At 45.7% G+C, this 12,557-nt stretch overlaps 2 long non-coding RNA genes across 3 annotated transcripts; one reads left to right on the forward strand and one right to left on the reverse strand.

Moving 5' to 3' along the window:
* Positions 1-718: 718 nt before the first annotated feature.
* LOC147911419 (uncharacterized) lies at positions 719-3,326 on the reverse strand. Of its 2 annotated transcripts, none has more exons than XR_015551194.1 (3): positions 3,258-3,326; positions 1,572-2,656; positions 719-1,093 (listed from the first exon to the last, which is right to left on the reverse strand). It is a non-coding gene; the product is annotated as an uncharacterized LOC147911419 (long non-coding RNA). The 2 variants fall into 2 exon arrangements; XR_015551193.1 differs by having other exon boundaries at positions 1,572-2,945.
* Positions 3,327-10,424: 7,098 nt separating this feature from the next.
* LOC147911420 (uncharacterized) lies at positions 10,425-11,706 on the forward strand. Its single transcript, XR_015551239.1, has 2 exons — positions 10,425-10,502; positions 11,239-11,706. It is a non-coding gene; the product is annotated as an uncharacterized LOC147911420 (long non-coding RNA).
* The last annotated feature ends 851 nt before the right edge of the window (positions 11,707-12,557 follow it).

Genomic DNA, 12,557 nt, shown 5'->3' on the forward strand with positions numbered 1-12,557 from the left:
CAGAGCCGGGATTTGAACCCAGTGCCTCTTAGACCCCATGGGGCCTGCCTGAGAAGGGCTCCCCCATGCTGAGGGAGGGACCTCTTTTCCCTAAAGTTCTGAGAAATTTTGGTCCTGATGCCCAGAGAGACCTCACTCTGCGGGGGGATAGGCTGGTTCTTGGTACTGGGAGAGCCCACAGCGTCCATGGCTGTCATTCCCTGGCCACCATTCCCAGCCCCAGGCAGATGGATTGGCCCTGTCCCTTTAGTTCAGTGATGGCTGGTGGCCAGAAGGGTGCAGGCCCCAGGGAGGCCAGGACCCCTGAGCCCGAGGAGGCCGCAGTGCAGGACAGTGGTTTGGAATGATCCAAAGTCAGAGAAATAGGGGTCCTAGTCCCTGCTCAACCTCTTTCTAGCAGGTGATGCAGGTGAGGCTCTCAGCCTCAGTTTCCCCATCTGTACAATGAGGAAATAACTTGGCGTCCTGATAGGCTGTTGGGAGACTTCCCTGAGGAATGCCTTGAGCATCTCTAGCCTGGTGCCTGGAGCGTGTTAAGAGCCCCCTGCCAGGCTGTCACAGTGGTCCTCCAGGGCACAGGGTCTGGGAAGTCCCTCCTCAGGTTCCCTTCCTGCTGCCCTGCTCCCGGGAACATTCAGCAATTTTTGAGGGGGATGCTGAAGAAGATCCAGGACCACACTGTGTTGAGGGTGACGGACGCTCAGCGGTGGAAGGACAGCTGGACATGACCCATGCCACCGCCCAGGGCTTGTGCTGTGACACCCTGTGAGCCCGACACAGATAAAGGCTCCTCTTGTGTGGATCCAGCTTCTGTGGTTTATTCACTTATTGCTTCATTCACCCAGTCATTCCTTCACTCATTCCTTCACTCACTCACTCCTGCACTCATGTACTCATTCATGCATTCGTTCATTGTTTCACTCACTCATTCAGCCAATACGATCTGATCCCTGCCATGGGCTGAGCACTGTAACCTCACCAGTGAGTATGACCCGACGTGGTCCCTGCCCACCTGGAGCTCACATCCACTGTGTGACCTGAAAGAGGGCTGTCCCTCGGGTTAGCAGGGGTGATGAGCACCAGGAATCCACTTCTGAAAGTAGAGGCCACCCATGCAAAGAGAAGAACGGAGAAAACCCATGGTTGGCACTTCAGCGACAAAAAAAATAATTACAAGTTAAGAAAAATAAACATATCCTATATTTAACAAAATGTGGGTTCTAATCACAAGTGTGCGCTCATTCCTACAACCAATGAGAAGTAATCCAGATTGGACTGGGTATTTGTAACACATTTTTCTGGCCAATAATAGCATTTCAGTAAACCTGTTCCAGGGCCTCACGATTTTCCTAAGGCCTCTGTGATCCTCCAACACTTAAATCTTTCTCCTTGGAAGCCTCTGTCCTGTCACCCTCCTTGTTAATGGCTCTTCCACTGTTCGGGGGCCTACCCTGCACGCCCACACTCGTCAGTGTCTCTCCATGTTTTTTGGACAGGCTGCCCCCATTTCTCCCTCAGCCTCACGAGATCCTGTTTCTTTGGCAAGGTTAGTGTTTTCACTAGGTGATCACCTGGCATCCTTCTTTGCTGCGGTTTGCATCTTCCCATGCTGTGTCTCCTCTGACGACTCCGGGAGGCAGGCCTTTTGTCCCCATCTTACAGGTGAGGAAGCTCAAGTCCTGAAGGCTGGACGACCTGCTCCAAGTCACAGCCAGCGTGGAGCCTCGGCAGGGTTTGGGCCGAAAGCAGACAAGGATGTATGGCAAGTGGTTTGTTTGCAGGTGATGGAGGAGGCTCGAGGGAGGCCAAGGGGAAGGGAGCATGGAGGAGGAGAGCCAGTGTGGGGCCTGACAAGGGAGCACTGAGGTGAGCATCCATCCTAGTCCTGTTGGGAGACGAGATCCCACCCGGACTGGCTCTGTCCCCGTGGGTGGAGGGTTTACCCCGGGTCATGAAGGCTTCTGTGCTACAGGCTGGCACAGGCTTGCAGGAGAGGAAGCTCCCGGTGCAGGAGAGAGCCCTCAGGCAGAGAGTGGATGCAGGTGCTCCAGGGGGACACTGTGGGCCTGCTGGGGACTGGCTCCCAGGGACTGCAGGGACTCAAGTGGGCTGAGGGAACTGAAGGGCAGCAGCAGCAATGTCTGCAGCGGGGGTCTGCACACATGTCCCACACTTATGTCCCCAGAAAGGCTGCTCTGCATGGCATTTCTCCTCCCAGATGCGTAGTTGGCCCAAAGCGCCCCTCCACTCCACACTCCCAATTCCTTTCCACTCATCTCAGGTTTCTAGAAATTCAGAATATTTTAGTTGGTGTTGGATCCCAGAGACTTTTGTTTGTCCTGCCCATGTTCTAACATTGCTGGCTTTTTAAAGACCTCAGGGCTTTGACTCCAAAACAGCAAGATGCTGAGGATCCCAGACAGCTTTCTGGAAGCAAGACTTTATGCTTTGCAATACTGCCATCCCACCAGCTCTTCTCAAAATCCCTCCAGGACACAGACTCACAATCTTGGGTCCTCAGATTGCTGAAAGTATGCGCCTTTAGAAAGTGATCGGCGTGGGGTGGCAGGACACACCGAATGGTGGAGTGAGACATTCAGCCAATCCTCTTCCCGAAAGCCATGATCACACCGGACGCGCTGTCAGAAAACAACCTCTGGGAAGAGACCAAAGACATACAACCAACTGAGGAGCATTTGAAGCTAAGGAAAGAACAGTGAGAGTCGTGGTGTTTTTGCCCAGGGCAGGTCCCGTCTCCACCCCCTCAGTGTGACAGCCCTGTGAGCGGCGCAATCCTGAAGGGGGGTGGCTTCACTGTCAGAGGTTGCCCACTTGATGTCACCATGGGTGGGCAAAGCCCGGCCCCTAAGCATTTCTGGAAACAGTAGCCATCTCAGTGGCAAGCTGACGTGGAAGGTCAACTTTGCAGCCGCCTGAGGTTGGATCTAGAACAGAGCAGCGAATCAGCCAGGAAGGTGAGACGGACAAGCACACAATGAGAAAGACACAGCGGCCTTGGTGGGCTGCAATAACACCAGGGGGTCTGAAAGGTTGTGTGCTTGTGCAGGCCTGTGCCCAATCAGGTGAGACCAGGAAGATGGGCATTGTGGGGATGCTTAGAGACCTACCACCAGCCTAGGCCCTGCCCCCAGGGGTTGCTGCCTCCCAGGAAGTCCAAGTTGACTGAGGGGACAATGCCCAGCCCTGTTGAAGGTCCCTGTCCACTCTGGGGCTCCCATGGAGCGAGGCCTTCCCACCTGCAAACTTCTCCCCAGGTCTTCTTCAGAGGCTGAAACGAGGTGCTCTCAGAGCAGAGAAGATGGTGAGCAGTGTGGAGAGGCTCGTGAGGAGTCGGCCCTCCTGGGGAAGGAAGCAAATGAGCTGGGAGGGTGGAGTGGTCACTGCTTGTTCTGGACTCAGCCCCCCCACTGAATTGTGCTGGGGGTTCTAGCTAGTACAATTAAGGTAAGAAAAAGAAATAAAAGGTCCAGATCGAAAAGGAAGAAGATAATGGTCTTTATTCACTGATGACATGATTGTCTACGAATAAAACCCTATAGATTGTATAAAAAGATACTCAAACTAATGAGCGGGTTTAGCAAGTTTTCAGGATATAAGATCAATATACAAAAATCAATTTTATTTCTATATATTAGCAATAAACCATTAAAAATTTATAAGTAATACTATTTGCAATAGCATAAAAAGTATGAAATAATTAGAGTTAAATCTGACAAAAGATGTGCAAGCCCTGTACACTGAAAACTACAAAACACTTCTGAGAGAAATTACATAATACATAAGTAAATGCAGATACATACCATTTTCACAGATCAGAAGACTCAATATTTTTAAGGTGTCAATTTTCCCTAGGTTTATCTATAGATTCATTGCAATCTCAATCAAAATCTGTGCAATTTTTTTTGTTAAAACTGGCAAACTGATTTTAAAATTCATTTTGAAATGCAAAGGGTATAGGATAGCCAAGCCAACTTCGAGAAAAAAGAACAAAATTGAAAGATTTAAATGACCTGATCTCAAGACTTATTATAAAGCTATGGTAATCAAGACCATGTGATATCAATGCTAATACAGATAAATAAATCAATGAACAGAATAGAGATTCCATAAATAAACTCACATTTATATGATCAATTGATTTTCAAAAACGTGGCAAAGGCAATTTGGTAGAGAATAACTAGTCTTTTCAACAAATGGTTGAAACAACTGGGTATCTACATGCAAAGAAATTAACTTCTACCCATATCTCACACTATATATGAAAATTAATACAGCATAGATTGCAGACATAAATTTAAAATTTAGAACTATAAAACTTCTTGAGAAAAAGTGGACAGAATCTTTGGGGCCTTGGGTTAGGAAAAAATTTCTTAGATATGGAACCAACAGCACAATCTATAAATAAAAATTAATAAATTAAACTTTATCAAAATTTAAAAAGTTTGCTTTTGAAGTATTTAAAAAGTCTGCTTCTGAAACATGCTTTTAAGCCACAGACTGGAAGAAAATATTGAGTCATATAACTGGAAAGACATATCCCGATAATGTAAAGAACTTTCAAAACTGAATAGTAAGAAAATGAAGAACCATGTTGATAGCTTTGTTTGTAAAAAAAAAAAAAACCAGAAACTGGAAACAACCTAAAAGTCCAACAATGTGTGAATGGATAAACAAACTGTGGTATATCCATGTAATGGACTACTACTCAGTGATAAAAAGGAAATGAACTATTGATACACTCAGCAACACTGCTGAATCTCAAAATAATTAAGCCCGACTCTCCTCCTCCCAAAAAAGCACACAGTAAACATTCATAATACAATTCTATAAAATGCAAACTAATCTATAGTGACGGAAAGAAGATCTATGGTTATCTGAGGAGTGGTCATGGCAGTCTGTGACTGGGAGGAGGAATTGCAAATGGGCAGAAGGAAACTTTTGGGGGTGGTGGCTATGTTCACTCTTGATTGTGGTGACGGTTTCAGGGGCATATACATACATACATAAAAATCAAATTGTACACTTTAAATATGTACAGGCTTTTTGTAAGTCACCTCAATAAAGCCATTTAAGACAAAAGGTGTGGAGGAACACGGAGGCCACATACGGTGTTTTAAATGGCCCAGGTTTTGCCATGAGACAAAGCTGGACTGACAAGTCACTTAGACTCCTCTGTAGAGATAATACCGCCCTCGCAGGGCTTAAGAAACAGCGAAAACTCAGGTAAAGCCCAAGGCACTTGGCTAGGCACTCAACTTGGGCGCGCCACGCGAGGTGGAAGGGCGGCGGCAGGCAGCCTGCAATCAACTTCAAGCTGGAGCGCATTTTGGGTCTGTGACTTGAAGCAAGTTCCTTCACTTCTTGGTTTCACTGTCTCAGCTGCAGAGGTGATTAAACGACACGATACACCTAACCAGCCAGGCGCCAGGGACACAGGCGAGGAGGCGTCACGGAGTTCTCTGAAGGAGCAGGTGGAGGTAGGCTGACCGCGCGGGGGAGACTCCGGCTGGTTGCTGGCACCCGACGCAGGTGGGCGGAGGGGCGGCAGGAGTGACCAGAGTTGGGCGCTGTGACAGCTGGAAAGCTCAGAGGATCGGAACAGGAGGGGCGGCAAACACCCGGTCGACCCACATCAGCACCGACCACCACGGGGGCACCACCTCCCACCCTGCCCTGCACCCTTGGGCGCAGGCGCAGTGAGGTGGGCGGGGGAAGAGCCCCGGTCCCTAGACCCGCCCCTCCCTAAGCCACGCCCCTATCCCCGACTCCTGGTCAGGGCCGCCCGGGGGAGGCGAAGCGGCCGGGCTGCGAGATGCTGTGCAGCAGCAGGTGAGTGCAGCGAGGCGGTCGCAGGGGCCCCAGGTTATTTGCACCGGCTTGTTTGCAGGAAGGGAAAGCGGGGCGTTGCTGGTGCTGAGTGGGACGGGGTCCCTCCGCTCACTTAGGACCGAGCCCCCAAGTCCTGTCGGGAGTGAAACAACGACGCAGGAGGTGCTTCCTGCATCCTTGCGCCGGCGTCAGGGGCACTTGCAAAACCAATGCAGCCCCTGGGTGGTTTGCTTCTTCCCGGGTGGAGAGTTTTCCTTTTAAATACAGTTGTTGCTTCCCGAGCTTGTGAAAGATTACCTATTTTAAAGTTAAAACAAAGTCCCCAGTCCCATCTAGAAATGACTTCTTAGGGGCACCTCCATTAGATTGCCACAGTAAAGGTATGTTCTTGTATTTTTTCTTGAAGCAAAACAAAATAAAATACATTCTTATCAAAGTATTGCTCTACTACTCAGTTTCATTTCTGAAGACCCCTGTAAAATGTAATATATGAATGCCAATATAGTGTGTGAGCACATGAGGGAACAGGCACAGAGAAGCAAAGTCGCCTCCCAAAGATTTCCCACGTATTACGGGCAGAGTCAAGGTCGGAAACTCAACATTCCAGCTTCAGAACTCTGCGCTTCTTGCCTGTTCAATATTGCCTCCAGGCTACGTTATTGTCAAACTGTGGTTAGACATTTATTTACTTCAATTGCTTTTTTTTTTCATAAAGAATAAAATGACTGGATCCTGGATACTAATTTGCGTCACTAATAGATGAGGCAAAAGTCACCCAGGGTCACCTGATGTGTTCCATTCATACCTGAATTTAAAAGACATATGTTAGGAAATTATTTTACTTGCGATCACATTATGAAAAACTTACTATTGAAAACACTCATCTATTTCATTTTTGTCTTAAGGTAGTCAAATCTGTGTGTGAGAATACTTGCAGTTTTATAGTAGCTTTTATCTATTCCTTAGAGTTACAGTGGCTCCCTTAAAGAGGAGACCCGTCTTCACTGCGAGCTGGCCCACGGTCCTCCCCAGGGCTGCACGGTGGCTGCCAGCCAGCTAAGTAGACTCATAAGTGGCCGTGACTGTCAGACTCTCTTGATGCTTGGCAGGCTGCTGAGTTTTATTTCCCCACCATAGCAATATCAAACACTATAGGAACAAGAATAAAAACTCTCTATAGATGACACACCAAAACACAAACTTTGCTTACAAAATAGTACTACAGCTTTTCTTCTGTGTAGGCAAAGCCTTTTAGGTGGACTTGAGAGGTTCTGTCTGTGTTTCATTTCAGTGGGGTGTGTTTCACATGTTGTCAGGAACAGATGCACAGTTTTATGGATGAGTTGTCTCTTTCCCTCCTGTCTAGCGGTTTTATGGTTTGATAGTTGCCCTCACGTGTTGTCCTCCGCCTCCAGCCCAGAACCAGATCTTATGATATTTTGATGCTCTGTTCTGTGATCATATTTGGGAATCTCAGACCCAGTTTAGTTCGGATTCTGTGTTCTTCGCCTCCCCAAGCCCACGGCTTCCTGTGAGGTCAGGGCACCTAGCCCCAGTTGGCAGCTGTCTTTTTCAGCTTCTTTTTAAGAAGAAGGGCCTCGAGCCTCAAGTTTGGCTTGAGACTATTGTCTTGCAGAGAGCAAGACTCCTTTACCCCATAGGAATTGAGCTATGGCTGCCAGTGCTGGGTTCCATGCCTAGGTCCCAGTAGGCGTGGGGCTGCCCTCCTGCCACCATTGCGTACATGTGTACCTTGTGCACTGAGACCATTTTTTAATTCTTGAGCCCAACTGTGGCTTATTGGCTTTTCTTTTTTTATATTTTATCATTCATTGTCAGCTCCCAGAGGACAGGAACTGTTAGTTTTGTTCACCAGTGTAACTCTAGCATGCAGAGTGGAACCTGACACATAGTAGATATCCAGTAAATATTCATTGGATAAATAAATATTCCTTGCAGTTTTGTAGGACAGGAATTCAGACAGAAGACAGTGAGGAAGATTCATTTATGCTCCGTGATGTCTGAGACCTCAGCTGGGGCAGGCTGGGCATCTCTCTCTATCGTGTGGTCTCAGGACCTCCCTACGTGTGTCTCCAGCACGGCGGCCTTAGGACAGTTGGAATTTTTACATGGCGGCTGAGGGCTCCAAGAGCAACTGTTTCAAGACACAAGAAATGGAAGCTGCTTGTCTCTTAAGGGCTGGGCCTGGAAGCTGGCACAGCATCACGCTTGAAGTATTCTGTTGGTCAAAGCAGTTATAGAACCTGCCCAAATTTAAAGGGAGGCGACATAGACCCCACCTCTAATGGGAGGAGTGTCAATTTATGGCCATCTTTAATCTGCCACCTTGAATATTAGAAAAACATCTGTGTTAGAAGGCATCTCAGAGGTAATATCTTCTCACCTGCCATGCTCTGGACATTTCTTTTATAAATAGCAGCCCCAACAAAGGCAGTTCAATTTTTGCTGAGACATTTTCAATGACATGAAAGTAAGCCTTTGCTGGGATGTTAGACCAGCCTCTGACGTTAACTTTGAGATAAAGTGAGTCATAAAAATGGAGAGTTGATTTGATCACTGGGAGTCCTCATTTTTAAGCTAATCTTTTTGAAATTTGTAATACAAAACTCCAAGTAAAGCAACAGTTATAGTGCTACCCAGGGAAAGTGGGAGTCTCCGGGATGCTGAAATCTGAACCACGCAAGATGTTAATGTGTCGGGCGTAAGTCCTCTAAGTTGCATTTACAGTGGAGAAAACCGGTTGAGAGGCAACGGCCGTAATTAAAGAGGGGTGCTACAGTCCTGACGTTAGAACAAGGCAGCCAGTCAGCTCGATGGATGCTGATGAGGCTAAATGGGAAGGACTTTTGTGTCTCATCTGGTGTGGCTGATGAGGGGTGAGGAGAACTGGTGCCTCCAGGGTTTGAGTCTTGGTGGCTGGAGTTGGACTCCTTTCAATGAGGCATTAAAGGAGGAGGATGAGAATTTGTCACTGAACTGAGATGATTATGAAATCCAGGCTATATGCTTGAACCTGACACATAAATGCATAGTTCATCAGACAGAAGATGAGACTGCCAGGCCTCTACTTGGGGACCAGACTACTTCGGACATGAAATCTGTTGGGCATGCTCACAGACTAGACTAGGTAGCTGTTGCCGTGTTGTTCTGCCAGGAATTTAGATAGTCTTTCACAGGTAGTGTAAATCTATTGAAGAATTTTTTAGTGAGAGAATGACAATAAATTAGGAATTTTAGGAAGATCACTTTATTGGCATTGTAAGGAGTCAATTAGGAAAAGGTAAGTCCAGCTATAAGTCTATTTCATTAGTCTAGGGGTGTGAACTAAGCCCGGGTCATTAGTAATGGAAATGAGGTGACAGATTTGAGAGTTCTCTAGGAGAAGGATTCCAAAGGGTTTGGCGATAGAGGGAGAGACAGTGGCAGGAAGAGGGAGAGAGAAGTCTAGGATGAATTGGGCTTGAAGAATACTAAATAGGTGGTGATGTGTTAACTAAGATAAATGGTAAGAGGAAGAGGTTTGGAAGGAAAAATGATGAGTTTTATTCCTTATCCTAATCAGAGTATAATTTGCATATAGTGAAATGCATGGATCTTAAGTGTACAATTCAATCAATTTTGGCAAATGCATATACCCTTGTAACTCACAGTCCTATCAAAATATAGAGCATGTCCATCAGCCCCAGAGAGTTCCCCTGTACCCCTTCCCAGTCAGTTCCTCCTCCAAAAGCAACCATTACTCTGATTTCTATCCCTATAGATTACTTTTGTCTGTTAGAATTTCTGAATGGAAGTATGTACTAATGGCAGCGTGTACTAGTCTGTGTCGGGCTTTCCTCATTCAGCGTAATACTGCTGAGATTAATCTATATTGTTGTGTGTATTAATAATTCAATCCATTTCATTGCAAAGTAGTTTTCTGTTATATGACCATACCACAGTTTATCTCTTCTATTGATGGACGCCTGAGCTGTTTTCAATTTTGGCACTATTGTGAATGAAACTCCTACAAGCATTCTTGTACAAGGCTTTTTGTGGACCTAAATTTTTGTTGCTCTTGGATGTATACCTAGGAGTGGAATTGCTGGGTTTCAGTTAAGAAACTGCCTAACAGTTTTTTAAAGTGATTGTACCATTTTACACACCAAAATATGAGAGTTCCAGTTGTTTCTCATCTTCACCAACACTTGGTGTTGTCGGTCTTTTTCATTTTAACCATCCTAATGGGTGTGTGGAAGTATCTCATGGGGTTAATTTGCATTTTACTGATGACTTATGATGTTGAGAACTTTTTCATGTGTTCACTGGCCATTTCTTCTTTGTTCACTGTCTACTCAAGGTTTTTGTCCTTTTAAAAAAGTTGGATTGTCTGTTTATTATTGAGTTGTAGAAGTTCTTTATATATTCTTGACACAAGTCTTTTGTCAGATACATGTGTTGAGAATATTTTCCCCAATCTGTAGCTTGCCTATTCATTTTCTTGATGAGTAAGTGTTGAATCCTGGATCCTAGGAAAGAGCTTGCAAATGGATCAACTCTCCTTTATTCAACTTATGTTCCAGTCCTCTTGATCAAGCACCCTAGACTCCAGTCTCACACACGCTCTCCTGACTTATGCTGGTCCATGCTGGGTAGGTTTTGTAGCTCCCTGGGGCATAGTCCCTTTGCTCCCTTGTCAGCCTCAATGTGTCAGCAGCTGGGTTATGTTGTGACTTAATCCTAATTTTGAGATTAAATCACAGTTGTAGGGATTAAAGTCCTGGTGGCCAGGAAGGGCAGATCCTGAATATCCACACCCCACTGAGATGGAGGTGGGTGGGTGAACATTGTCTTGTGGGGAAGCAGCCTCTGCATCATCTCCAAGCAAGTGGGAGACAGGAGGTTAGTGCATAATGGAAAGGAGTGGGCTACCTCTGGAGGCTCAGAGGGTTCAGGGGAATCTGGGGATTCAGGATCTTCAGGGACATCAATCTAGATAACTCCATCCATCTTTTTCCCAACCGGGCCCTGACCTTGGTACAGCAGACCTACCTTTGTTGGGAATTTATCCTTCTTTGGAGTTTGGCTGTTCTGACCATTGAGTCTTGGGCCTGGTCCCCAGTTTCTCTGCCTTCCCACAGAGGAGATGAGAGCCTGTTTGTATACTGCCAAGGTGGCTATGGTGGTTTTAAGATATGTCCACAAATTCTTTGATATTCTTCCCTTCAAAAGGTGGAGCCTAATTCCCCTCTCCTTGAGTGTGGGCAAAACTTGACTACTCACTCCTAACAAATAGAAGAAAGTGAAAGTGATGTTGTACATTTCAGAAACTGGGTCAGAAAAGGCACTGAGGTGTCTTCCTTGCTCTCTCTTGGATTTCTTGCTCAGGAGGAAGTCAGCTGACATGTCATGAGGAAACTCAGGCAACAGATGGAGAAATCCTTGAGGTGAAGAACCGAGGCCTCGTGCCAACAGCCACATGAGTGATTTTAGAAGCAGATCCTTCAGCCTCAATCAAGTCTTCAGATGACTGTAGCCTCAGCTGATATCTTTTATTGTTGTTGTTGTGTGTGTTGATTGTGGAGTGTTGGTTAGAAGTAAGCTCGTTTTACTAATAGAGGCAATTCTCACTTTAAAGAACATTTTTTTGATGCACAGATAAAAGGAGGGCATGTTGGGAGAATAAAAAAATAGTAGATTAAAGATAGACTTTGAAATACTGGACACCAGAGATGTTCTAGAATGATAAACTCAAAGATGATGGTACATTGTACAATAAAACAGGGGTCAGCAAACCATGGCCTTTGGGTTGACAACCTGTTTTTTTTAAAATAAACTCCAGATGTTACAATGTTATTACGGTGGTAGAGTTTTTATTTTATAACTTTTTTGAGATATATGTCACATACCATACGATTCACCCACTTAAAGTACACAGTGCAGTAGTTTTTAGTATATTTACAGTTTTATAACCATCACTACAGTCTAATTTTAGAACATTTTCAACACCGCAAAATGAAACCCCGAGCACATTAGCATCTCTCCCCATTCCTGCTCCATCACTTGACCCAGCCCCAAGCAACCACTGTTCCGTCTCTAAGGATTTACTATTCTAGACCTCTGCTCATTGAGTTCTGCAGATCTTCCAAGTGTTGACACATTTCATTATACGAAAACAAAACAAAACAAAATACCATACAGTGCTTAACACTACCCCCGACCTATCAGAAAAGTCTTACATAGTGGAAAGCTGTCAAGCTCTTTGTATCAAGTGTAAGTTTTCCATAATTTTGGCTGAGAGCTTGAATTTTGTCATTGTCAACAAATACTGTCAGTTGTTTTCCTTGAAGTGATAGGCTCTTGGAGGTAATTTTTGAGAAAATGTGTGCCAAATACCCAAAACTGAATAACCTCAGTTTGTCAGTCGTTCTTTTAAGTAAAAATGACGTTCTATCAAGAGTGGCTAGGTCAGCTCAGATTGTCACACAAGTGCTTCTCCTCAAGACAGCCATTGTCCTTCAGTGCGTAACAGAAGTGCTTCCCGCCTACTTCCCATTTCATCACATACTACGTATTATATCAAAATATTTTAAAAAGGTATATTCAAGGTCAAGATTTAATAAAGTTAATAACATACGGGCCGGCCCCGTGGCATAGCGGTTAAGTGCGCGTGCTCCGCTGCTGGCGGCCCGGGTTCAGATCCCGGG

The sequence above is a fragment of the Ceratotherium simum genome, unplaced genomic scaffold (assembly GCF_057802395.1).
Source record: "Ceratotherium simum simum isolate JZ-2026a unplaced genomic scaffold, ASM5780239v1 HiC_scaffold_43, whole genome shotgun sequence".
NCBI lineage: Eukaryota > Metazoa > Chordata > Mammalia > Perissodactyla > Rhinocerotidae > Ceratotherium > Ceratotherium simum.